General features: G+C 39.7%; 1 long non-coding RNA gene across 1 annotated transcript; it reads left to right on the top strand.

Moving 5' to 3' along the window:
* The first annotated feature begins 2,128 nt into the window (after window positions 1-2,128).
* On the top strand, window positions 2,129-19,310 carry LOC122108738. Its single transcript, XR_006147621.1, has 3 exons — window positions 2,129-2,138; window positions 8,310-8,313; window positions 19,034-19,310. It is a non-coding gene; the product is annotated as an uncharacterized LOC122108738 (long non-coding RNA).
* The last annotated feature ends 243 nt before the right edge of the window (window positions 19,311-19,553 follow it).

The raw sequence follows: 19,553 nt of genomic DNA, 5'->3' as shown, positions 1-19,553 counted from the left end.
ATGGTTTCCTTGGACTCCCATTCCTTCTGTTGGGTTCCATTCAGCATTCCCTTTGTGGTCTCCGTGACTTCCTTCAGCTATTTGTTAATGGATCCCATGAATGCCTTTAGTGATCTTTGTGTAGTCTCATCCTGCTCTCTCAATTCCTGTATTACTTTTTGCTTAGCTTCCTTCTGTTCATGCCATTCCTGTAGTTCTCTTTGAGTGTTCTCAGCCTGTTCAAGCCATTCCTGCCTTTCTCTTTGAGTATTCTCAAGCTGCTCACGCAAATCCTGTATCAGTTTTTGAGTAGCTTCCTCACGCTCATGATATTCCTGTATAAACCTTTGGATTGCCTCTTCTCTCTCCCTCTCACTCTCATGCAGAGTCCTTTGTAGGTTTTCAATCTTTTCCTGCCTTGACCTATTGTTTGCCTCCTCTCTCTCCCTATCACGCACATACAGAGTCCTTTGTCGGTTTTCAATCTTTCATTTATCATGTTTTCCTGCAGTGTTTATTAGAGCTTTTTGGGAATTCTCCTCTGGATTATTCATTATCCGTTATGTCCCCTGATTATCATGAGTGGGAGTTGAGATACCCGGACTTGCCATTTTTCTTGTGTTTTTCCAGCTTACTCTGCCCATTTGGGATGAAAATAACAACAGTTTTCTGCTAGAACACTAACTTAAGTCAAGCATCAACCACAGTCTGCATTTGCACAGTCCATAGTCTGCAGATAAAATCTAGTTCAACAGATACATCTATTAAACATCAAATAACTATATATTAATGGGGTACGAACCCCAAAGAAGAATTTGGAAAATCAGAAATTATTAGGGGTAGGGAGAGATGTGCGTAAAACATAGGAATAGAGAGATGTGGGAAGAGACAGGGAGAGTTAACTAAGTCCTAATCACAAAGCAGGAAATAGGTTGGGTAGTATGAAAGTAGAGAAAGAGAAAAAAAGAAGAAAGAGAAAGGGAAAAAAGAGACCAGAAAAAATAGAAAAGAAAAATTTAAAATATTATGCAGAATCGAAAACAAACTATTCAGAGAAGAACGTGAATATAATGAGAGAAAGGGAGGGATATAAATGAGATGTGAAAATCTTAGAAATTATAATACTTAAAATATTATATAGGTATAAAGAGGTAGTACTGCTATTAAGGAATTTAAGTCTCAGAGGTTTTGAATTGAGTAATAAATTTGTGGATTAAGTGTGTTCACAATGGGGGATAGGATCTAATAGTCAACTACGGGTTTATCTGAGGTTGTGCAGAACAACAATTAAGTCACATGAAGAATGAAAGAGAAGAAAAGGTGAAAAGGGTAAGAGAGAAAGAAAAAAAAGATCAGAAGTTCAGTAGAGGTAAACAAAAAGAATTTTTTTTAAAAAAACAAAGAAATAAAAAGAAAGAAAAATGCACACACACACATGTACTCCTATAATAAAAATTATAAGAGGAAAAAAAGTTACTAGAAAACAATTTTTTTCAAAAAATTTAAAAATTAAAAATTTTTAGAAAAGAAAAAAGTTTTTTATAAAAGGTACAAAAAAAATGAAGAAGAGAAAAAAGCAGTTCTTTCATTTTTCTGGGAGGGTTGGGGAAAATCCTGCATATCCCTTGTGTCCGTAACCAGCCTCTTGTTGGAGTCTCTGGTCTGCTTGTGGTTCTGTGGCTTGGTTGGTTTCTTAAGTCAGTTTGTTTGAACAGGCAGAGAAATGCTCTGCTTTACCCAGGATTTTGCGATCTTCCTTCCACTTTAGTTCAATTGGAGGGAGATCTGCTTTGAGTATCACAAAAGAGGGAGATGGCTTTTTCCTCAAATTTGGAGAAGCTGTGATGAGGCAGCAGCTGGCAAGAGCTCAGATCTGTCTCCTTGTCTGGATTTTCCCTCTCTGTCCTAACTCTCTGTCCTGTGATGGCACACTTGGTGTGATTCTCTGGCTGAGGACTGTTCACTGGAACTCTAAAACTGCTTTCTATGTGAATGATTGTTTTACTTCTAGATTCTCCTCTGCCATCTTCCCAGAACTCTCTTTTTATCTTTTAAAATAATTTTTTTTATTTAGCTCTAGTGACCATTTGATCCTTTTTTTTTCCTTCTTGTTCTTTTCACGTTTTCTTCTCTTTCATGCTTTGCATGACTTAATTGTTGTTCTCATCCTCATATATACCCGTAGTTGATTATTTGACTTTAGCCACATTGTGCACACACTTAATCCAGAAATTTATTACTCAGTTTAAAGATGCTTAGACTTAACTTCCTTAATAGCAGTACTACCTCTTAATACCTATATAATATTTTTAGCATTTTTATTTTTAAGTTTTTCACATCTCCCTTCCATCCCTCCTGTTCTCTTATTCTATCCACATTCTTCTCTGAATATTATGTCTTCAATTTGCATAATTTTTAATTCTTAATTTTTAATGTTTGTTTTCCTGTTTTTTCTTGACTTTTTTCTTTCTCTTTCTTCTTTTTTTCTCTCTCTACTATCATTCTATCCAAGCTATTTCCCGTTTTGAGTTTAGGATTTGTTATGTTAACTCTCCCACTGCCTTTCCACATCACTCTATGCCTATTTTTTACTACATCTCTCCCTAAACCTAATAATTTCTGTTTGCCAACTTATTCTTTGCAGTTCGTAGCTCAATAATACTTAGTTGTTTGAAGTTGAATAGATATATCTATTGAATTATATTGTATCTGCAGACTTTTGACTGTGCAACTACAGACTTTTGTTGATGCTTGCCTTAAAATAGTGTGCTAGCACAAAGCTGGTTTATTTTCATCCCAAATGGGTAGAACAATCTGGAAAACACAAGAAAAATGGCAAGTTCAGGTATCTCAACTCCCACTCATAATAATCAGGGGACAAAAAAGATAACGAATAATCCATACAAGTGTTCCCAAAAAGGTCTACAAATACTACTGGTAAACATGGTAAATGAAAAGATTGAAAACCTGCAAAGGACTCTGTATGAGCGTGATAGGGAGAGAGAGGAGGCAAAACAAAGAATATCATGAGTGTGAGGAAGCTACTCAAAGTTTGATACAGGAATTGCGAGAGTAGCTTGAGAACACTTAAAGAGAAATAAAGGAATTGCATGAGCAGGCTGGGATCAGTCAAAGAGAAAGTCATGAATGGCGTGAGCAGGCTGAAAACACTCAAAGAGAACTACAGGAACTGCGTGAATATGAATAAGCTAATCAAAAAGTAATAGAGGAATTGAGAGAGGGGGGATGAGAATACAGAAAGATCACTAAAGGCATTCAAGGAATCCATAAACAGAGAGCTCAAACAAATCAGGGAGACCACAAAAAGAAGTGCTGAACGTAACCCAAAAGAAGGAATGGGAGTCCTAGGAACCCATAACTAATCAACTAAGTGATTTGTTAATAAATACTGACACCAAATTAAGGAAGTAAAGAAGTCCATACAAGATCTAAAACAAAACTCCAGCAAGGAATCTGAAGCCATCAAAGGTGACCAACTAGAAGGAAAAGAAATAAAAAAGTAGAAAGACTTGATAGTAGGTTAGACCATCCTGAAGATCGAATTTCAGGGATTGAAGTCAGCCTAGTTATTATAGAGAAAGAACATACAACCATCCAAGACAAATCCAAGAAATATGATAGAGCTATTCAACAATTGGAAGACACCATCAGAAGGCCTAATCTGAGGCTAATGGGTGTAGAGACAGAAGTTAATGGTCTAGGAAATTTGTTTAACAGGATTCTAGCAGAGAACTTTCCAAACATGCAAAAAGATAGGTCTATTCAGACACAAGAAGCTTTTAGATCACCAAATAGATGAGACCAGGATAGGGCATGCCACCATCACATTATAAACTACACACGTTCAATTCAGACCAAAGAAAAGTTCCTTAAAGCTGTCAAGGAGAAAAGCTCAATCACCGGTAAAGGGAAACCAATTAGAGTCACCTCAGATTCCTCAGAAGAAACAATTAATGCCAGAAGAGCCTAGAATGATGTATGCCATGCCCTAAAGACAAACAAATATCAACCAAGAATACTGTACCCAGATAAACTCCTTCATAACCAACTAGATCACAATAAAGGCCAAGCAACAGTACCCAAACTGAGAATCCAAGAGCCATAGGAAGAACCAAGTTGCCGCAGCCACAAGAATGTGGATAAAATGGCAGCAGCTCCCAAATACCTCAGTCGTATCTCTCAACATTAACGGACTTAAATCTTCAATTAAACGACATAGACTGTCTACTTGGATTAAAAAGCAACATCCTTCTATCTGCTTCTTTCAGGAGTCACATCTTGCCTGTAAAAACACACATTTTCAATGTGAAAGGTTGAAACAAAATCTACCAAGCAAATGGCCCCCATAACCAGGCAGGAGTTGCAATCCTAATACCAGATAAAATAGACTTCAAATTAAAATAAGAGAGAAAAGATTAAGAAGGTCTCCACATACTCATTAAGAGATCTCTCCTTCAGGAGGATATTACAATTCTAAATATCTACTCGCCAAAAAATGGAGCTCCCAAATTTATCCAAGAAACACTACTTTCGCTCAAATCCCACATAGATCCACAGACACAGGCTGAAATTTTCTTAATAGAGACCCAGAAGCACAACAAATCTAAGAAGGGTTGAACAAATGGGATTGCATGAAATTGCATAGCTTCTGCATGGCAAAGGACATAGCTAGTAATATCAATAGAAAGCCCACAGATTGGGAGATGGTCTTCACTAGCCATACAACAGACAAGGGTTTCATATCTAAAATATACCTGTAACAAAAAATTAAACCCCCCAACAGCAAACCTTCAAAGAAAAAACTGCCCAATAAATAAGTGGGCTAAAGACTTAAAGAGAAACTTCTTTGAAGAGGAAAGAAGGATGGCCAATAGACACATGAAGAAATGCTCAACCTCCCTAGCAATAAAAGAAATGCAAATCAAAACAGCATTAGATACCACTTCACCCCAGTCAGAATGGCTAGAATCAAGAACTATAATAACAACAGATGATGGAGGGCATGTGGACAGAAGTGAACCTTAATACATTGTTGGTGGGAGTATAAACTTTTACAACCACTTTGGAAAGTAGTATGGAGTTTCCTCAAAAGACTCCACATAGGGCTCCCCTATGATCCAGCAATCCCACTTTGGGGCATTTAACCAAATGTTCACAAGCAAAACTATAAGAAAGTTACCAGCACAACTATGTTTATTGCAGACTTATTTACCATAGCTAAGATCTGGAACCAACCCAGATGCCCCTCAGTAGATGAATGGATCAAGAAAATGTGGTATATATACACAATGGAATTCTATGGGTCCATCAGAAAAAATGACATTGCCCCATTTGTTAGGAAATGGAAAGATTTGGGAAAAATTGTATTAAGTGAAGTAAGACAGGCCCAAAGAAACATTGGTCCCATAGCTTCCCCTATTTGTAATAACTAGTATCAGTCTGAATCAAGCAGAAAAGGTCAGATAAGTCGATTTTAGGGAAATGAACCCTAAGATATTTATTCAAATGTTTTTTTTTTCTTTCATGCAATTGTTTCTAAAACAATTATAAGATCATTTCTTTGGTGCTTTGTATATGCCTGCACAACTTTAGAACCCCTGTTTTCACTCTATTTGATGTTGTTATCATTTGTGGAGGGGAAGGGAAAAAATAAATCATTTAAATAGGCATATAGGTGGACCCATTGCAACGAGATGTACAAGTCATTATGTCAAAAACGAACTTTACAACTTTGGTGGGGGATTGAGGGTTGGGTGGTGGGAGGGGGGGGAGAATGGGATGGGAAGGGGAAACAAAGGAGGAGGCTACAATGCTTTATGAGAAATGTACTCATTGTCTTGCCCATGTAATTGCAACCCCTCTGTACAGTATTTTCACAATAAAATAAGTGGTCTATTTTGGAAAATGTTCCATGTAGTGATGAGAAAAAAGTGTATTCTGATGCTGCTGGGTGAAATATTCAGTAGTTGTCTGTTAAATGTAGCTGATCTAGGCAATTCTTTAGATCTGCATTTTCTTTATTGAGTTTTTTCGAGTTGATCTATCTAGTGTGGATAGTGGTCTGTTAAAGCCCCCAACAATTCTTATCTTTGGATCAATTTGAGATTTTGGGGAAAGTAGTATTTGTTTCGGTGATCCATTGTTTGGCGAATAGTATTTATTATTGTAATATCCTCCTGAAAGAAAGATCCCTTAATTCATATGTAGTGACCTTCTTTATCTCTTCTCACTAATTTTAATTTGAAGTCTATTTTATCTGATATTATGACTGCAATTCCTGTCTGTTTATGGGGGCCATTTGCTTGGTAGATTTTGTTCCAGACTTTCACGTTCAAAGTGTGTTTGTTTTTATGAGCAAAGTGTGATTCCTGAAGGCAGGAGATAAAAGGATGTTGCTTTTTAATCCATCTAGACAGTGTATGTCGCTTAATTGGAGAGTTAAGTCCGTTAATGTTGAGAGAAAGGACTGAGAAGTGTTTGGTAGTTTCTGCCATTTTATCCACCTTCTTGGGTGCTGTGGCAACTTGGTTCTTCCTATGGTTTTTGGATTCTCAGTTTGGATGCCATTTCTTGGCCTTTATTGTGGTATTGTCAGTTCTGTCTGTGTAGGACATCTTTAAGTATCTTTTGTAGGACCAGTTTGGTGGAGATATTTTTTTTTCAGTTTTTCTTTGCTATGGAAGGTTTTTATTTCACCTTTGGTTATGAAGGAGAATTTAGCTGTTTACACTATTAGTGGTTCATCCTTCGTCTTTAGGTCATGGCATGCATCTTCCCAGGCTCTTCTTGTTTTAATTTTCTCTGCTGAAAAAAATGAAGTTATTCTAATTGTTTCCCCTTCATAGATGATTGATCTTTTTTCCTTGACAGCTTTAAGGATCTTTTCCTTGGTCTGAATTGATCTTGTGCATATTATAATGTGATGGTGGGATGTCCTGCTCTTGTCTGGTCTATTTGGGGTTCTAAACGTTTCTTGTATCTGAATAGGCCTATCCTTTTGCATGTTTGGGAATTTCTCTGCTAGGATCCTGTTAAACAAATTTCCTAGACCATTATCTTCTGTCTCTAGGTGCTCCTCTACACCCATTATTCTCAGATTAGGCTTTCTGATGGTGTCTTCCAATTGCTGAATATATCTATCATATTTTGGATTTGTCTTGGATAGTTGTACATTCTTTCTCCATAATATCTAGGCTGTCATCATTCACCGAAATTCGATCTTCTGCATGGTCTAACCGAATGTCAAGACTTTATTCTTTGTTTTTCATTCATTTTCCTTCTAATTGTTTGGTTTTCATGACTTCAAATTCTTTTTGGGAGCTTTGTTTCAGATCTTGTATGGACTTCTTTACTTCCTTAATTTGGTGTTCAGTTCTTATTCTCAAATCACTTAGTTGTTTGGTTATGGTTTCCTTATACTCCAATTCCTTCTCTCGGGTTCCAATCAGCATTCCCTTTGTGGTCTCCCTGAATTCTTTAAGCTGTCTGTTTATGGATTCCATGAATGCCTCTATTGATCTTTGTTTATTCTCGTCCCTCCCTTGCAATTCCTGTATTACTCTTTAATTAGCTTCCTCATGTTCATGCAATTCATGTAGTTCTCTTTGACTGTTCTCAGCCTGTTCACGCAATTCCTGACATTCTCTTTGTCTCTTTTCAGCCTGCTCATGCAATTCCTGTATTTCTCTGACAGTTCTCAGCCTGTTCACACAATTCCTTTATTTCTCTTTGAGTGTTCTCAACCTGTTCACACATTTCTGTATCAACCTTTGAGTAGCTTCCTCATGCTCATGAGATTATTGTATTGATCTTTGGTTTGCCTCTGCTCTCTCCCTATCATGATCACACTGAGTCCTTTGCAGGTTTTCTATCTGTTCATTCACCGTGTTTCCCAGTAATATTTATTGAGCTATTGGAGAACTCTCCTCTGGAATACTGGTTATCATGAGTGGGAGTTGAGATACCAGGACTTGGATTTTTCTTGTATTTCTCTGGCTTGTTCTGTCCATTTGATATGAAAGCAACACCAATTTTCTGGTAGAATATTTTTTCAAAGGCATGCATCAACCAAAGTCCTGTAGTTGCACAGGCAAAAGGACTCAGATATAATCTAGTTCAACAGATACAATCTATTCAACATCAAACAACTATGGATTAATGGGCTAACAACAGCAAGGATGAATTTGGCAAACCAGAAATTATTATATTTAGGGACAAATATGAGGAATAGGATTAGAAGAATGTGGAGAGGTAAAAGGAGAGTGAATTTAACCAAGTTCTAATCTCAAAGAGGGAAATGGATTGGACAGAATAGTAGGAGAGAGAAAAAAACAGACAAGAAAAAAATGGGAAAAACAAATATTAAATTTATTAAATGAATCTTTAAAATTATCTAAGTTTAAGGTGGTATTGAGAGAAGAACAAGATACGATGAGAGGAGGGGAAGGATAGAAAGGAGACATGAAAAACTAAAAACTAAAAATTCTCAAAAATTATATAGCCTAAAGAGATAATACTGCTATTACATTATTTAAGGCTAAGAAGTTTTGAATTGAGTAATAAAATTCTTGATTAAGTGTGTATACAATGGGGGTAAGGTCTAATATTTGACGACGGGCATATATCTGAGGATGAGCAGAACAGCAAATAAGTCACACAAAAAACAAGGAAACAGAAGAAAAAATGAAAAGAATGAAAAAAAAAAAGAAAAAAGGACCAAAAGGTCATTAGAGATTTAAACAAAGCACACTCACACACACATACACCTAAAATAAAAATTAGGAGAGAAGAAAAAAAGATTAATAGAAAACAATTTTTTTAAACTAAAAATTAAAAAAGGTACAAAAAAGAGTTCTTTTTATGGGGGTGGGGGGGAGAAGTAGATGGGAAGATCCTGTATCTCCCTGTGTCTGTAACCAGTCTCTTGGTGGAGTCTCTAGTCTGCTTGTGGTGTTTGGTTTGCCTGTGGCATGATTGGTTTCTTAAGTCAATTGTGATCTTCCTCCCAGGCTAGTTCAATGAGAGTGAGATCTGCTTTGAGTTTCACAAAAGAGGGAGATGGCTGTTTCCTCTAATTTGAAGATGCTGTGATGAGGCTAGGTTCTGGGTAGAGTTGAGGCCTTTCAGCAAATTGTAGCTTTTCCCTGAGGGATAGCTTCTGAGACACTCAGGGAGCCCAGCCTGGAGCCATTCTCAGGGTTTATGTTTACTGAATTTCACTTGATTGTTTAGGCTGCTGTAGGGAGGGGCAGCCTCTGGCTCTGTTTACCCAGTGAAGAAAGTCACTCCCCTCGGGGCAGAGCTTTGTCTGCCTGGGATGGGTGACTTTTCCTAAGGAGGAGCTGAGCCTGGCAGTTCAAGTCAGGTGCCTGTGACCTCATAAATGACTCTTTTGTTTTTTTTTCCCAAGGCAAGGCCTGAGTTAGAACTAGCTGCTCAGCTGGGCCTTTTCAATATCAAATATGGAGATCTCGGGGGGTGAGGGCGGGAAGGGTGGCCTTCCCTCCTCTGTTCCCTGAGAAGGAGTGAGTATGTCAGGATTCTACTCACGCTGGAGTCTTGGTTCCTGGGTTGTCTCTGGTCTGTGATCTGCAGGATGAAGATATCTGCTACTTGTCAGTTCTTTCTGGTTTTAAGTAGAATCCGGTCACCTGCTGTGTCTGGCACCATTGTCCCAGACTCTGTGTTGTTCTTTTGGCGGCTCGGCTGCTGCGGTTGCCACCACCACCGCAGCTGCAGCTAATGGCAAGTGCTCAGATCTGTTTCCTTGACTGGATTTTCCCTCTCTGGCCAAACTCTCTGTACTGTGATGGCACACTTCGTAATTCTCTGGCTAGGACTCTTCACTGGAACACTACAACTATTTTCTATGTGAGAGCTTCTTTAGCCTCTAGCTTCTCCTCCTCCATCCTCCCCTAAAGTAATCTGTTGTTGCTTTTTAAAAAACTGGTGCCAGTGTCTCATGCCTATAATCATCATAACTCAGGTGGCTGAGATCTGATAATCGAGGATTAATAACAGTCTGGGTAAGAAGGTCTGTGAGACTATTGTCTCATAAACTGGTTACCAAGAGACTAAAAGGAGCACTGTGGGCCAAACTAGTACAGTGATAGCCTTGAGAACAAGAGAACAGGGATTTCAACCAGGCCCTAAGTTCAAGCTTCTCATATTAAAAAAACGTTAAAAACAATTTGCCATCATTTGTAATTTCAGCCAATTTGTAATTTAAAGCCAATTTGCATCTCAGTTTGCACGTATTTGGGTGGGGGAACTAAACTTATGTAACAGTTAAAAGGAAAAAAAATGAGCACAAGTGTACAGGTGGCTCACGCCTGTAATCCTATCTTCTCAGGAGGCTGAGAAATGAGGATGGTGGTTCAAAGCCAGCCCTGGGCAGAAATGTTCCCGTGAGACTGCTATTTCCAATTAACCACTAAAAAACAAGAATGGCACTATGGTTTAAACTTGTATGGTAGAGTACTAACCTTGAGCAAAGAAGCTCTGGGACAGCACCCATGCCCTGTATTCAAGCCCCATGTCTGAAGGAAAAAATAAAGATTTCAGGGCTGGGAAGGTGGCTAAGTGGTAGAGTGCTTGCCTTGCATGTATGAGCCTTTGGGTTCGATTTCTCAGTACCACATAAGCAGAAAAGCCAGAAGTGGCACTGTGGTTCAAGTGGTAGAGTGATATCTTTGAGGTGAAGAGCTAATGGACAGTGCCCAGGCCCAGAGTTCAGGACCCATGATGGACAAAAAACAAACAAAAAAAGAGTTTAAACAAATGATGTGCACAATAGACTATACACTAAAGATGAAAGATTAAATTAATAAATTAATAATTAAAATGATGAACATTGTTTCAATTTTGTAGGTGGTGAATGTAGCAGAAAAAGTGATAAGAAATGATTCATTTCTAACAACTCTTCCATTTTTTAACCTCATTTACTACTTTTAAACTAAAGAGACATGTATCACTTTACAGAAAAACAAAATTGTACATGTATTTTAGCCTGAATTCCACATTCTATAATTTGCCTTTTAGTAAACAATCAGTATCTTTTCATATAAAATAGCTGTGATACCTTTATTTAATACTTCACATCTTTCCAGTATTTGGTTATATCAAAATTCCTCCTTTCCTTCTTTTCTTCTTTCCATTCCTTCATATCCTTTCCTCCTTTCAATCCTAGCAATTAAACTCAGGGCTTCATGCATTTTAAGTAGGTGCTCTACAAAGTGAGCCATACACCTGCTCTTTTCGCTTTAGTCACTTTTGTTTTTGTTGGTCATGTGGTTTGAACTCTGCACCTGGACACTGTCCCTGCACTCTTCAGCTCAAGGCGAGTGCTCTACTGTTTCAGCCACAGTGCCACTTCTAGTTTTCTTGTGGATTATTGAGATAGGAGTCTCACACACTTTCCTGCCTAGATTTGCTTTGAACTGGGATCTTCAAATCTCAGCCTCCTGAATAGCTAAGATTAAAAGCATGAGCCACCTGCGCTCAGTGCTGCTTTAGCCATTTTTATGACAGGGTTTTCTGTTTATGACCAGCCCAGCATGGATCACAATCCCTTGATGACAGGGAGGGTTGTGTGTAGCAAGTCAGATACAGTGGGGAAACAACTTTCTCTGCCCATCACAGGGAGAATTTTGGAGTATTGTATTAGAAATTTCTAGAAGTGGGTTGTGAGGAGCATTCTGCTTCCAGGAGTCTCTTCCCACTTCCCAACATTCTAGTCCTGCCAGAAAGGGTCTATAGTAGAAGGCTCAGGATGGAGATAGCAGACTCTTATTTTCCTTGTTACCAATATGCCCACAGCATCGATTGTTCCATCTTAACTATTTGGATGGACATCTACCCTGATGATTTTTATGAGCACAAGAAACTTGACATCCTGAAAAAACTTACACAGTATGACAAGCTCAACATGCCCTCTTCAGACTTGCTGTTCTGCTTACATATTCTTCTGGACCAGCTGGAGCAACGCATGGCCTGTGAGACCAAGAAAAAGAGTAAATAATCCTTGTTTAGATGCCTTAGAGCTTGTGAGTAGAGATAGATCCGGTCTCAAGGGATGGGCCTGCTTGGCCAAAAGCCCTTTGTACTACCCAGCTTGGCAAAATGTCCTTTTATGGATGTTCTATGCCGGGTAATGTCTGTTCCCTTTCTAAAAGAACTTGGACATAACCACTCATTAGAAACACCCTACCTTCTCATCAGTGTTCAGTCCAAACTCAAGTTCTACAGCTTCTCCTACTAAATCCTCATAGAAGTTTAGTCACACTTTAACTTCTAGAGTGTACTCTAAGACTCCTGTACCTGTTTTCATTCGTATGTTTGTGTCACTGTAGAGAACTTCTTGCTGAACTCCAGATAAAGAACCCATCAGTGATGTCGCCTATGGTGACTGATGGAGATTGGAAGCCAACACTGGACTCCACAAAGCATGTGAACATAGAGGCTTTTTTCAATGTGTAGAAAGGCCCAACTAGGTTTTGAGTCCTGTGGACATCCCACTGGTTCTGAACTCCACATGTTATGTAGGTGTACCTGCACATACCACCAAGGAAGAAGATGATCTAGAATGTCTTCCATTGATGTTCACAATTCACCTAGATCACATCCAAACCAGTAAAAAATGTTTTGGTCTTGGAGTGCAGGGTAAATATGTGCTCATGGAAAATGACCCCAGTCTATGTTCAGGAAAACCAATAAGTTAGGTCCAAAGTCTAGATTCAGTTGAGGAAAGGGAATCTATTCTCACAGAATATCCAGACCAATCTGTCCTTCTGCTGGGGATCCAATTTCCAGTTGAGAAATAAGATCTGTCCCTCCCTAGACTCAGGAAGAAAATACTGCCTTTAATGAGGAAGTAGATCATTTTGAGGACACTGAGGCAGAATTTGTGTCTGAAGGTAACTTAGAAGACAATCCAGATTTAGAGATTGCTTCCCCCCTTATTTAGAAAATCTTTATATTTCTTTTTGGTCCTGATTGTTGTAAAATGATCATTCTAGTTATTTTTCTAACGTTATTAAAATGTCAATGTTTATGTTATGTTATACAATTCATGAGCCTTAAATGTGTTTATTTTTCAACCTACAATGTAAAGCACCATGCACATGTGTTTTGTGTGTGGGAAAACAGAGTGACAGGGGGATGAACAAGAGAGCCTACTGGATATAAAGGGAATGGTTAAATGCACAGAGAGTTGCAAGGAAGCCAGGCCATGCCTGCATGTGGTGATAAGGTGGCTACAACAGATCTAGGACATACCAGATCAGATGACCTAGAAAGCTGTTCTGTCAATTGGGACATATGCTACAATACTTATACTGGTATGTGGGACTTTCTTCCAACAATGAGTTCAAGTCTGTATACATATTCATTGTGCTTTGGGAAATATTGAAGAAAAAATTGGCTCCATTAACATAAAAATTCTACTGAGGGCTGAATATATTTGACAAAATACATAAGAAATATCGACACTTGAAAGTATAAGCCATCATCAATAGAAGAAAGAAGGCTTACATAGATGGACAAACAAAATCAGGAAGCAATTAAATCAGTTATATGGAAATACATGTTATATTCATTACATTTTATATAGTATATTATATGATATATAAGATCGAATACGATTTTTCATACTACAAGGGCTTTTAATTTTTTCAATTTTAAGTATTTTTTTCACATAATATTAGTGTAAAACATTATTGGGGAAAGCGGTAATATAACTTTGATTATAATTATATGAATACATATTTTTGTGTTTCTAGATATAACACTGATTATAAATAGATGAATAAATATAAACATATATTTGTATATCTGTCTATGAGGTGAATATAATGAAACAGGCTACACAATGTATAAAAAGGCGGTTATGAGTTAGTATATGAGACTCAGGCCTGTAATCCTAGTGATGTGGGAAGCTGAGTTCTGAGTTTTAGTTTCTCTTACTCCCATGCCATTAGATTTTCAGAGGAGACCTGGTCCCTCGAGTGTAGCCAAGCGACACGTATGCAGTTGGATCACACTCTGTGATCCCAGAGGAAAGTCAGTAGAAGTCAGGACAAGCCTCTTATGCTATGACAGTCTACTCAGTTCCTGTGCCAAGATGGACATCTGTAGAACATCAGATGGAAAGTTGGCATTCCCTCCCAAAATGTTTTTGACTATCCTGAATTAAACCTTATTTCCCTTCCCAAGCTGCAAACACATAGAAATATATCAAGGGCTCAAGAGAGATGGACAAAGACTTACAAATACATAAAATTATATACTTTTGGGGGGTGCCCAGTTGTCAGCTTGAACTCTGGGCCTGAGTGCTATCCCTCAACTCTTCAGCTCAAGGCTAGTGCTCTACCACTTGAGCTACAGGGCCACTTCTAGCTTATTTTCTTTTTGCTTATGTGGTTCTGAGGAATCGAACCCAGAGCCTCATGCATGCAAGGCAAGCACTCTACCACTGAGCCACCTTTCCAGCCCCCAAATTATATACTTTGTTTCAGTTGTTTCAGTAATTCAATGACAAATCATGAAAGGCATATCTTGATTTTTCTTTTTTTAATGGAAATGGGAATATACACTGAGTGCATTAGGGAGTAGGTGATAGTTTGGATGCTGAGTTGTGGAATGCACTCCTGGGCATGGGAGACACTTGCCTTTGAGAACTTGTGTGGGGATGCGTCTCCGCACACAGCTTCACAAAACAATGCCCATAACTTGTATGGTGTCATAGCCATCTTTCCATAACAGCAAATAGGTGTCAGACACTGATCTTTCTCTGAAGTGGACTCAGCAACACAGAAAGGCACAAAGAATGAGAGGGAATGACTGCTAGCCACCAGATATCAGCTTCAAGAGCTGTCCTGACCAGAGTCTAGGATAAATTGAGCTGGTGAAGGCTGATCCCCATGTAAGGCTCCTAGCACTAAGGACTAGGCACTATTATAGGTGTTGGAGAAACAAGTGAATGTGGCTCTCTCCTCATCAATTTCATGCTGAAAAGAAAACCAGAAATCATAATGATAATTTTTGTAAATCAGAGACATGACATTGGTAGTTTTGTGGCAACAATTTCACAGCGGGTATGTGAGGAGATATCCCTGAGGACGAGATAGTTAACCTGAGAGCCATCATCCATGCAATTAACTAGACGCAGGTACTCCAGGCAGTAAGAGCAGCAATTACATCCCTCAGTGATGGGAAAGGACGTAACTTGCTTCAGAAAAGGCAAACATCACTGACGTGCTTGTTTGTGAAGTAAGAAAAAAAAGGTACAACGAAGAAAAAAAGATCAGACATGAAGATCAGAATAAATTATATAGATATTGGATGCTGCGAGTTACAAGGAGAAAAATTCTGATGTTATTCTAAATCTGACATGACCCACTGGAACCAAAGTGCTCAAATAGTACCTAGACACATCTGATTCACCTATATACTTTTAAAATGTGATTCTAACCAGGCTCTGGTGGCTCACAACTGGAATGTTAGCTACTCGGGAGGCTGATACCTGAGGATCAGGTTTGAAGCAAGCCCAAAGAGGAAATTTGGAAAGACTGACCTCCAATTAAACACCAAAATTATGGACATGAAGCTGTGTTCAACTGGTACAGCACTAGCCTTGATAAAAAATTAAGGGACAACACCCAGGCTCTAGATTCAAATCCCTGGACTTCACAAAACAAAGAAGTCAACAAATAAAATTTGGTGCTCAGTCGATCAGCACTTAGCATTCTACTTCAATGTATTTAGTATGAGCCTAGGAAGTTACATCCTTAGCAAATGCTCTCCCCTCATATTCTGCTTCATTACCAGTATTCAAATGCCTGGCATTACCAAAGTCTCCTTCCAGTTAGCATAGCAGTCTACCACTGGGAATTAATAGATATATTTTGATTAATCATAATCTATCCACACACATCAAATGAGTGGTAGCCACATTCCACTATTCTGAATGTTTTTGCTCCCCCTTTGAGTTAATAAGGCTTACCATTAAAAGCTATAGAATACTTATCAAATTAAGTCAACAATCATCATTCTTCGACCCAATCTTGTAACCTATGTAATGTGTGTTTTTTTTTTGTTTTTTTGATGTCGATGCCCTGTATCTTGTATATACATTTCTCTAGCTTTGGGGGGAGAAGGGAAAAAACAAATACTTAACTAGGGATACAGTTTGACCCATTTTAACAATGAGATCAAGACACTATGTTCAAAAACGTACTTTACAATTTATGCAAGGAGTGGGGAGGTGGGATGGAAAGGAGTAGTTGTGGAGGTGGAAGGGTAGGGATGGTAGGGGAAAAACAAAGGAGGAAGTAACAATGCTTGAGAGGAAATGAACTCATTACCTACTTTATATAACTGTAATTCTTTGTACATTATTTTTACAATAAAAAACGTATTAGAAAAGATGAAAAGACCCAGAAATAAAACTACATACTTACAATCATCTGATATTCGACAAAAGAGCGAAAGATGTAATGTGGAAAAAACATAGCCTTGCTGGGTGCCTGTGGCTCATGCCTTTAATCTAGCTACTCAGAAGGCTGAGATCTGAGGATGGTTTTTGAAAGCCAGCAGGGCCAGGGAAGTCCATGAGACTCTTAGCTCCAATAAACCTCAAGAAAATGGGAAGTGGAACTGTGGTTCAAGTACTAGCCTGGAGATGAAATGCAAAGGGGTAGCTCCGAGGCCCAGAGTTCTAGCCCCACGACCAACACACACAGACACACAGACACACAGACACACAGACACACAGACACACACACACACACACACACACACACACACACACACATCATAGCCTCTTCAACTATTGGTGTTGGGAAAACTGGACATCCACAGGCAGAAAACTAGAAGTGGATCTCTGCTTGCACTAACATCAACTCAAAATAGATTAACTATATTAAAATCAGCCAAACTACTATAACACAGAAAAAGGGTGATATTAGAACTTATAGGTATTGAGGTGCGAGCTGGGCAGCTGCACGCCGAGCACCAGTAGTTGCGCTCCAGATCCTGCAATCTCACACCCCCTACCTAGACCCAGTAAGCGCTTACTCCAGTTGGCCCCTGCGACAGGCGCCATGCATCGAGCGGCGCCCCGCACTCTGGGCAGCTCTGCTCACCGCCCTGGCTCTGTTCCTCAGGCCGCCGGTGACGAGGGTCCCATCTTATGCTGAGAGCCCTGTGATGCCAACGCGCTGGCTCAGTGCAGGGGTGTGCCGATCTGGTGCCCGAGCCAGGCTATGGCTGCTGCCTGACATGTGCTCTGCGCAAGGGCCAGCCGTGCGGTGTCTACACTGAACGCTGCAGCTACAGCTAGGGGCTCAGCTGCCAACTGCCAGTGGGCAAGCCATGCCCACTGCAGGCGCTACTGGACGGCTGCAGGTTCTCCGCCAACGCCAGCATCCTGGCCAGCTGAGGCTTACCTGCTGCTGGTGCCCTCCGCCTCAGGAAATGCTAGTGAGTCGGAGAAGGACCGAGGCACAGGGAGCGTATAGAGCCATGCCCTGCTCAGCACACATAAGGTGCCTGTCTCCAAGTTCCATTCCATTCACGCAAAGCTGGACACCATCAAGAAAGGTCACGGGAAGGACAACCAGCGCTATAAAGTTGACTATGCGTCCCAGAGCATGGACACCCAGACCTTCTCCTCGGAGCCCAAACGGGAGACAGAATATGGTCCCTGCCTTAGAGAGATGGAAGACACCCTGAATCACCTGAAGTTCCTCAATGTGCTGAGTCCCAGGGGTGTGCACATCCCCAACTGGGACAAGAAAGGATATTATAAGAAGAAGCAGTGTAGCCACTCCAAAGGCAGAAAGTGGGACTTCTGCTGGTGCGTGGACAAGTATGGTCAGCCCCTCTCAGGCTTCAAGAGCAAGGGCACTGATGACGTGCACTGCCTCGGCATGCAGAGGCAGTAAACCCCACTGCATCAGTTAAATTGGAGCTCCAATACCCCTTACTTTGCACAAAAGACTGCCACGGACAGAACAGCACCTGCCTACAGCCTCAACTTATATTTCTTTTTGTGATGACTTGGTTTTGTGTGTGTGTGTGTTTTTTTAAGAAAACCAAAGTTTAGACAGAGATTTTTGAAATGTCTATTGTTCCTTTAAATGGTAAACTCGAGCATCTTTCCACTTTTCAGTAGTCAGAAAAGAAAATTAATTTCTCTGTTGCTTTCTGTAAAAATAACTGATACTCCTGCCCAAATCAGCGGATTTGATACCCTTCTAGAATCCTCTCCACATCTGCCCATTGGAACAGCTGACCTTCTGCCTCCCTCACTTCAGTGGCTATTGTAGAAGACACCTCTTTGCCCTCCTCCCTGCTCAGGCCTCATGGAGAACAGGAAAGTCAGAAACTCCAGTCACCTGGACAAGACATCTCTACCATACATGAGACCTCTGGCCCTCCTGGAACTATCTGATTCCAAGGCATGGACCCCTGGGCCACAAAGCTTCTTCATTATCTGCAAGTGACTTGATCTGCTTGGAAAATACTGGAGACATTGAGGTGGAATACAACTGACCAAGAAAGTTCTATAAAACTGACCAAAAAAGTTCTAGCACATTTTGGGAAACTTGTAAATGCAGATCTTTCTGACTTCCCTCCATTAGGCAGCTTTTCAAGGATGGAGCCCAGTGGAAGGCCCAGGGTGGCCTTGGCTGTGGTCCAGCAGGGCATGGAGGAGGCTGGGAGTATACCCCACACTTCACCAGTAATGGAGACAACAACAACAAAATGTTTTCTAATTTAACTCCTAGTTTGGTGTTGAGGATAATAAACTATTTAAAGGCAAAGGTTTATTTTCACCCCTCATCTTTATTCTTGACCTAACAAAACAATGGTGTTTAATGTTATCTAAACAGGAAAGATGAACAGCTTGTTGAGAAGCCTCATAGGGACACTGGGAGCACATAGAGAATAACTTGTGTTTGTTGAACTTGGAGTCCAACTTATACTTTACAATTCACACTTATATGCAGAGAGAGTTATATGTTCTCAACAGTTAACATTGTATACAGCATAGCCCAACTATAATAGGATCCATACTAGATAATCCTAGATAGTGTTAGATACTGGAAAGTGTCACTATGGCCGTGACCAGGAGAGGGCACTCAGTCCAGCCTGGGCTTTTCTCTCCCCAAGGCCAAACCCATGGCAGCGTTGGGTGTGTGGTGATTGTCCTGTCCTACACTGCAGAGAGCTCTCCTTAAGAACAAAAAGAGGCCTCAAGACAGTCTGCCTACTTATTACGAGCTTTCCTTTATTTTTTTAATTTTTTGGGGGGGAAAGTATTTTTTGAAAAGTTTTGTCTTGAGATGTATTTATAAAAGTAAATAAAGTTTTTACCATTAAAATAATAATTAAAAAAAAGAACTTATAGGTACTGGCAGGAACTTCCTGAATAGAATCCCAGGGACATAACAGATAGGAAAGAGACCCAACAAATGAGACTACATCAAAGGAAAAAACCTACACAGGCTAGAGACATAGCCACTAAATTAAAAAGACAGCCAACAAATTGG

Source organism: Dipodomys spectabilis, unplaced genomic scaffold, assembly GCF_019054845.1.
Source record: "Dipodomys spectabilis isolate Male_0828 unplaced genomic scaffold, ASM1905484v1 ptg000065l, whole genome shotgun sequence".
Classification (NCBI taxonomy): domain Eukaryota; kingdom Metazoa; phylum Chordata; class Mammalia; order Rodentia; family Heteromyidae; genus Dipodomys; species Dipodomys spectabilis.
The sequence above is the reverse complement of the archived record's forward strand: the minus strand, read 5'-3'. Positions and strand labels throughout refer to the sequence as shown.